Source organism: Lipotes vexillifer, unplaced genomic scaffold, assembly GCF_000442215.2.
Source record: "Lipotes vexillifer unplaced genomic scaffold, Lipotes_vexillifer_v1.1 scaffold164, whole genome shotgun sequence".
Classification (NCBI taxonomy): Eukaryota; Metazoa; Chordata; class Mammalia; order Artiodactyla; family Lipotidae; genus Lipotes; species Lipotes vexillifer.
The window spans coordinates 5,014,487-5,022,023 of NW_006789313.1; positions in this window are offsets into that span (position 1 = coordinate 5,014,487).

A 7,537-nucleotide genomic window follows, 5' to 3' on the forward strand; every position below is an offset into this window, starting at 1 on the left:
CGGCCATGGCTCACGGGCCCAGCCGCTCCGCGGCATGTGGGATCCTCCCGGACCGGGGCACGAACCCGTGTCCCCTGCATCGGCATGTGGACTCTCAACCACTGCGCCACCAGGGAAGCCCCTACATGACTCTTTTTGAATTATATTTTTCTCAGGGTATATGCCCAGTAGTGTGACTGCTGTGTCATATGGTAGTTCTATTTTTAGGTCTTTAAGGAACCTCCATACTGCTCTCCATAGTGACTGTATCAATTTACATTCCCACCAACAATGCAAGAGAGTTCCCTCTTCTCCACACCCTCTCCAGCATTTATTGTTTGTAGATATTTTGATGATGGCCATTCTGAGTGGTGTGAAGTGATACCTCACTGTAGGTTTGATTTGCATTTCTCTAATGATTAGTGATGTTAAGCATCCTTTCATGTGTTTGTTGGCAGTCTGTATACCTTCTTTGGAGAAATGTTTATTTAGGTCTTCTGCCCATGTTTGGATTGGGTTGTTTGTTTTTTGATATTGAGCTGCATGAGCTGCTTGTATACTTTGGAGATTAATCCTTTGTCACTTTCTTCATTTGCAAATATTTTCTCCCATTCTGAGGGTTGACTTTTTGTCTTGTTTATGGTTTCCTTTGCTGTGCAGAAGCTTTTAAGTTTCATTAGGTCCCATTTGTTTATTTTTGTTTTCACTTCCATTTCTCCAGGAGGTGGATCAAAAAGGATCTTGCTGTGATTTACGTCAAACAGTGTTCTGCCTATGTTTTCCTCTAAGAGTTTTATAGTGTCTCAGCTTACATTTAGGTCTCTAATCCATCTCGAGTTTATTTTTGTGTATGGTGTTAAGGAGTGTTCTAATTTCATTCTTTTACATGTAGCTGTCCAGTTCTCCCAGCACCAGTTATTGAAGAGGCTGTCTTTTCTCCATCGTATGTTCTTGCCTCCTTTATCAAAAATAAGGTGACCATATGTGCGTGGGTTTATCTCTGGGCTTTCCATCCTGTTCCATTGATCTATATTTTTGTTTTTGTGCCAGTACCATACTGTCTTGATTACTGTAGATTTGTAGTATAGTCTGAAGTCAGGGAGCCTGATTCCTCCAGCTCTGTTTTTCTTTCTCAAGATTGCTTTGGCTATTCGGGGTCTTTTGTGTTTCCATACAAATTGTGAAATTTTCTGTTCTAGTTCTGTGAAAAATGCCATTGGTAGTTTGATAGGGATTGCATTTAATCTGTAAATTGCTTTGGGTAGTATAGTCATTTACACAATGTTGATTCTTCCAATCCAGGAACATGGTATATCTCTCCATCTGTTTGTATCATCTTTAATTTCTTTCATCAGCCTCTTATAGTTTTATTCATGCAGGTCTTTTGTCTCCTTAGGTAGATTTATTCCTAGATATTTTATTCTTTTTGTTGCAATGGTAATGGGAGTGTTTCCTTAATTTCTCTTACAGATTTTTCATCATTAGTGTATAGGAATGCAAGAGATTTCTGTGCATTAATTTTGTATCCCCCCAAAAATTGTATCCTGCTACTCTACCAGATTTATTGATTAGCTCTAGTAGTTTTCTGGTGGCATCCTTAGGATTTTCTATGTATACTCTCATGTCATCTGCAAACAGTGACAGTTTTACTTCTTTTCTTTTTTTTTTTTTTTTTGCAGTACATGGGCCTCTCACTGTTGTGACCTCTCCTGTTGTGGAGCACAGGCTCCAGATGCGCAGGCCCAGTGACCATGGCTCACGGGCCCAGCCGCTCCGCATCATGTGGGACCTTCCCGGACCGGGGCATGAACCCATGTCCCCTGCATCAGCACGGGGACTCTCAACCACTGCGCCACCAGGGAAGCCCTACTTCTTCTTTTCTGATTTGGATTCCTTTTATTTCTTTTTTCTTCTTTGATTGCTGTGGCTAAAACTTCCAGAACTATGTTGAATAATAGTGGTGAGAGTGGGCAACCTTCCCTTGTTCCTTACCTGAGAGGAAATGGTTTCAGTTTTTCACCATTGAGAACAATGTGGGCTGTGGATTTGTCATATATGGCCTTTATTATTTTGAGGTAAGTTTCCTCTATGCCTACTTTCTGGAGAGTTTTTAATCATAAATCAGTGTTGAATTTTGTCAAAAGCTTTTTCTGCATCTATTGAGATTATCACATGGTTTTTATCCTTCAATTTGTTAATATGGTGTATCACATTGATTGATTTGCATATATTGAAAAAGCCTTGCATTCCTGGGATAAACCCCACTTGACCACAGTGTATGGTCCTTTTAATGTTCTGTTGGATTGTGTTTGCTAGTATTTTGTAGAGGATATTTGCATCTATGTTCATCAGTGATATTGGCTTGTAGTTTTCTTTTTGTGTGACATCTTTGTCTGGTTTTGGTATCAGGGTGATGGTGGCCTCATAGAATGAGTTTGGGAGTGTTCCTCCCTCTGCTATATTTTGGAAGTGTTTGAGAAGGATAGGTGTTAGCTTTTCTCTAAATGTTTGATAGAATTCACCTGTGAAGCCATCTGCTCCTGGGCTTTTGTTTGTTGGAAGATTTTTAATTACAGTTTCAATTTCAGTGCTTGTGATTGGTCTGTTTATATTTTCTGTTTCTTCCTGGTTCAGTCTCTGAAGGTTGTGCTTTTCTAAGAATTTGTCAATTTCTTCCAGGTTGTCCATTTTATTGGCATAGAGCTGCTTGTAGTAATCCCTCATGACCCTTTGTATTTCTGCAGTGTCAGTTGTTACTTCTCCTTTTTCATTTCTGATTCTATTGATTTGAGTCTTCTCCCTTCTTTTCTTGCTGAGTCTGGCTAATGGTTTATCAGTTTTGTTTACCTTCTCAGAGAACCAGCTTTTAGTTTTATTTATCTTTGCTATTATTTCCTTCATTTCTTTTTCATTTATTTCTGATCTGATCTTTATGATTTCTTTCCTTCTGCTAACTTTGAGTTTTGTTCTTCTTCCTCTAATTGCTTTAGGTGTAAGGTTAGGTTGTTTATTTGAGATGTTTCTTATTTCTTGAGGTAGGATTGTATTGCTGTAAACTCCCTCTTAGAACTGCTTTTGCTGCATCCCATAGATTTTGCATCGTTGTTTTCATTGTCATTTGTTTATAGGTATTTTTTAATTTCCTCTTTGATTTCTTCAGTGACCTATTGGTTATTTAGTAGCATATTGTTTAGCCTCCATGTGCTTGTATTTTTTCCAGTTTTTTTCCCTGAAATTGATATCTAGTCTCACAATGTTCTGGTTGGAAAAGATACTTGATACAATTTCAATTTTCTTAAATTTACCAAGGCTTGATTTGTGACCCAAGATATGATCTATCCTGGAGTATGTTCCATGAGCACTTGAGAAGAAAGTGTATCCTGTTGTTCTTGGATGGAAGGTCCTATAGATATCAATTAAGTCCATCTTGTCTAATGTGTCATTTAAAGCTTGTGTTTCCTTATTTATTTTCATTTTGGATGATCTGTCCATTGGTGAAAGTGGTGTGTTAAAGTCCCCTACTATTATTGTGTCACTGTCGATTTCCCTTTTATGGCTGTTAGCATTGCTTTATATATAGTGGTGATCCTATGTTGGGTGCATAAATATTTACAATTGTTATAGCTTCTTTTTGGATTGATCCCTTGATCATTATGTAGTGTCCTTCTTTGTCTCTTGTAATGGTCTTTATTTTATTATTTATTTATTTATTTATTTATTTATTTTTTGTGGTACGCGGGCCTCTCACTGCTGTGGCCTCTCCCGTTGCGGAGCACAGGCTCAGGACGCGCAGGCTCAGCAGCCATGGTTCACGGGCCCAGCCGCTCTGCGGCACATGGGATCTTCCCAGACCCAGGCATGAACCCGTGTACACTGCATTGGCAGGCGGACCCTCAACTGCTGCACCACCAGGGAAGCCCATGGTCTTTATTTTAAAGTCTATTTTGTCTGATGTGAGAATTGCTACTCCAGCTTTCTTTTGATTTCCATTTGCATGGAATGTCTTTTTCCATCCCCTCACTTCCAGTCTGTATGTGTCCCTAGGCCTGAAGTGGGTCTCTTGTAGACAGCATGTATATGGGTCTTGTTTTTGTATCCATTCAGCCAGTCTATGTCTTTTGGTTGGAGCATTTAATCCATTTACATTTTAGGTAATTATCAGTATGTATGTTCCTATTACCATTTTCTTAATTGCTCTGGGTTTGTTTTTGTTGGTTTTCCTTCTCTTGTGTTTCCTGCCTAGAGAAGTTCCTTTAGCATTTGTTGTAAAGCTGGTTTGGTGGAGGTGAATTCTCTTAACTTTTGCTTGTCTGTAAAGGTTTTAATTTCTCCATTGAATCTGAATGAGATTGTTGTAGGTTTTAGGTTTTTCCCTTTCATCACTTTAAATATGTCCTGCCACTCCCTTGTAGAGTTTCTGCTGAAAGATCAGCTGTTAACCTTATGGGGATTCCCTTGTATGTTATTTGTTGCTTTTCCCTTGCTGCTTTTAATATTTTTTCTTTGTATTTAATTTTTGATAGTTTGATTAATATGTGTCTTGGCATGTTTCTCCTTGGATTTATACTGTATGGGACTCTCTGCGCTTCCTGGACTTGATTGGCTAGTTCCTTTCCCATGTTAGGGAAGTTTTCAACTATAATCTCTTCAAATATTTTCTCAGACCCTTTTCTTTTCTCTTCTTCTTCTGGGACACCTATTATTTGAATGTTGGTGTGTTTAATGTTGTCCCAGAGGTCTTCGAGACTGTCCTCAATTATTTTCTTTTTTTTTTTTTATTCTGCTATTTTATCTTCCAGGTCACTTATCCATTCTTCTGCCTCAGTTATTCTGCTATTGATTCCTTCTAGAGAACTTTTTATTTCATTTATTGTGTTGTTCATCATTGTTTATCTGGTCTTTAGTTCTTCTAGGTCCTTGTTAAACATTTCTTGTATTTTCTCCATTCTATTTCCAAGATTTTGGATCATCTTTATTATCATTACTCTGAATTATTTTTCAGGTAGACTGCCTATTTACTCCTCACTTGTTTGGTCTGGTGGGTTTTTACCTTGCTCCTTCATCTGCTGTATATTTCTCTGTCTTCTCATTTTGCTTAACTTACTGTGCTTGGGGTCTCCTTTTCGCAGGCTTCAGGTTCATAGTTCCCATTGTTTTTGGTGTCTGCCCCCAGTGGGTGAGGTTGGTTCAGTGGCTTGTGTAGGCTTCCTGGTGGAGGGGACTGGTGTCTGTGTTTTGGTGGCTGGAGCTAGATCTTGTCTTTCTGGTGGGCAGGGTCACATCCGGTGGTGTGTTTTAGGGTATCTGTGAACTTAGTATGATTTTGGGCAGCCTCTCTGCTAATGGGTGGGGTTGTGTTCCTGTCTTACTAGTTGTTTGACATGGAGCGTCCAGCACTGGAATTTGCTGGCCTTTGGGTGGAGCTGGATCTTAGTGTTGAGATGGAGATCTCTGGGAGAGCTCTCACTGACTGAGATTACATGGGGCTGGGAGGTCTCTGGTGGACCAATGTCCTGAACTCCGCTCTCCCACCTCAGAGGCTCAGGCCTGACACCAGGCTGGAGCACCAAGACCCTGTCAGCCACACAGAATTATCAAGATATTGAACATTGGCAAGTGAAACCACAAGAGAAGAGTTCCATGCTATGCCTGGTCCTACTGAGCAATTTTCAGACTTCAGCTCATTCTGGCAACAGGGCGACTGGGTCCTTGACACGAGGCAGGATGGGGTCTGTGAGGCGGGCAGCGCTCAGCCGGTGCGCAGCCTGAGGGGACTGGTCGAAGCCCTTGGGGAAGGCCGCCAGCGGCCGGACTCTCGCCTCCTGCGGCTGTGGCCTCTTTGGGGTCTCCCTCCTGGTGTCAAGTCGCTCTCACTCCTGCTTTGGCAGCCGTGCCTTAACCCTGAGCTCCCTGAGGTGATGCGCGAAAAGTGCGGGCCTCGCTGAAGCGCGAGAAACGGGTGCCTCTCCTGACATTCTAAATGATCCTCTTCTAACTTCTCCCAGCTCTTAGAGTTGGGGGACGGGGGGTGGACCGAGCTAACCCCACTCCTGCAAGTTCCCTTACTCTTTCAGATTCTTCTGATCAAACTAAGACCCCACCTCCCCAGAGGGACAGTCCCTGCTGGGACAACATTTTATCAGCCAGTCTGCCCCTGTTATCAGAGCCAATTTGAGCACTACCTGGTTTAAATTTTAGCTATGAAACCATGACCACAAAAAGAGAAAGATGATTTTTAACAGTATGGCCACAATATTCTTTAGACTCTGGAGAAATTTGGTTAAAATAAAACTTTTCTTAAAATTGCAAAGCCAGTTCTTTTTGCATGTGCAGTTAGAAAAAGCTTGCTTGTTAAAATACTTTTCTTCAAAATTCTGACCCTGAGAGAGCAAAAATATGCCTAGGACAAAGCTTGAAGTTAACTCTTATCATGTCCTTGAGCTACAAACACAGTCCGCTTTGCCTGAGACTCCAGCCTTGGGTTAATTAGTAGAGTTTCAAGCCAAGAGAGAAAAAAAAAAAAAAAAAAGAGGAAAAGAGACATTTAAATCCCAAGTGGAGACTATGAGATCTCTGTCTGTCTGGATAAATGTGTATGTCTCAGTATGTGTTTTTGTCTTTGGATAATATTGTTGAGGTTAATTTGTAAATGAGCTCTATTTAATTGGCTTAAATGAAAAGTAAGCACTTACAATCAAACGATTCTAAATACGAGAAAAATTAAATAAATTTCAGGTTCATGTGGACTGGGAAATATTCAGTACTAAATTAATACTTGGTATTAATGTTTAAGTTTGTTGATCTAATTAATATAGACATGTCTTTAGAGCCATCAACATTAGGTATAATGCTTTTATTGTGCCTAGGTTTAATATAAACTAAATAAGATCTTATTATACCTGTTACAAATTTGTCAGCAATGAAAATAACTCGATATGAAGAAAGTTTTTTTTTTTAACATCTTTATTGGGGTATAATTGCTTTACAATGGTGTGTTAGTTTCTGCTTTATAACAGAATGAATCAGTTATACATTGAAGAAAGTTTTAAGAAAAAAAAATTGCAAGTGAGATAAGAGCTTTGGGTGAACTTTAGGAATAATTATGTTTTAGGAATATTTGCTTAAGAATGATCTCTCCAAATATTCAACAACTTGAAAATTTAGAGTGTGCTAAATTAAGTTAAAGGATGGAAGTTTATTAAATAACTAGGCCATTTCCAAATAAAATAAGGTACTGAAACATTAATTACTGAACATTGGCTTCCTTTTACAGAGAAACAAAAGGTTTAGAACTATTAAAAAATGTGTTTGGTGACACACTGAGATATTTTCTGTAAGAAAGCACGTTCTTCAAAAATTATTATTTGGATGTATGTTTACCAATCTACAGAGTGCTGATATAAAGGACAGTTCTTGGTTGCTTAAGGAAAGTAGGATGTGTGTTTTTAGTAAAGAAGGTATGAGGAATGGAAGTGCATTTTATTAAGAGAAAAGGAAGTAAGGGCTTCCCTGGTGGCGCAGTGCTTGAGAGTCCGCCTGCCGATGCAGGAGACGCGGG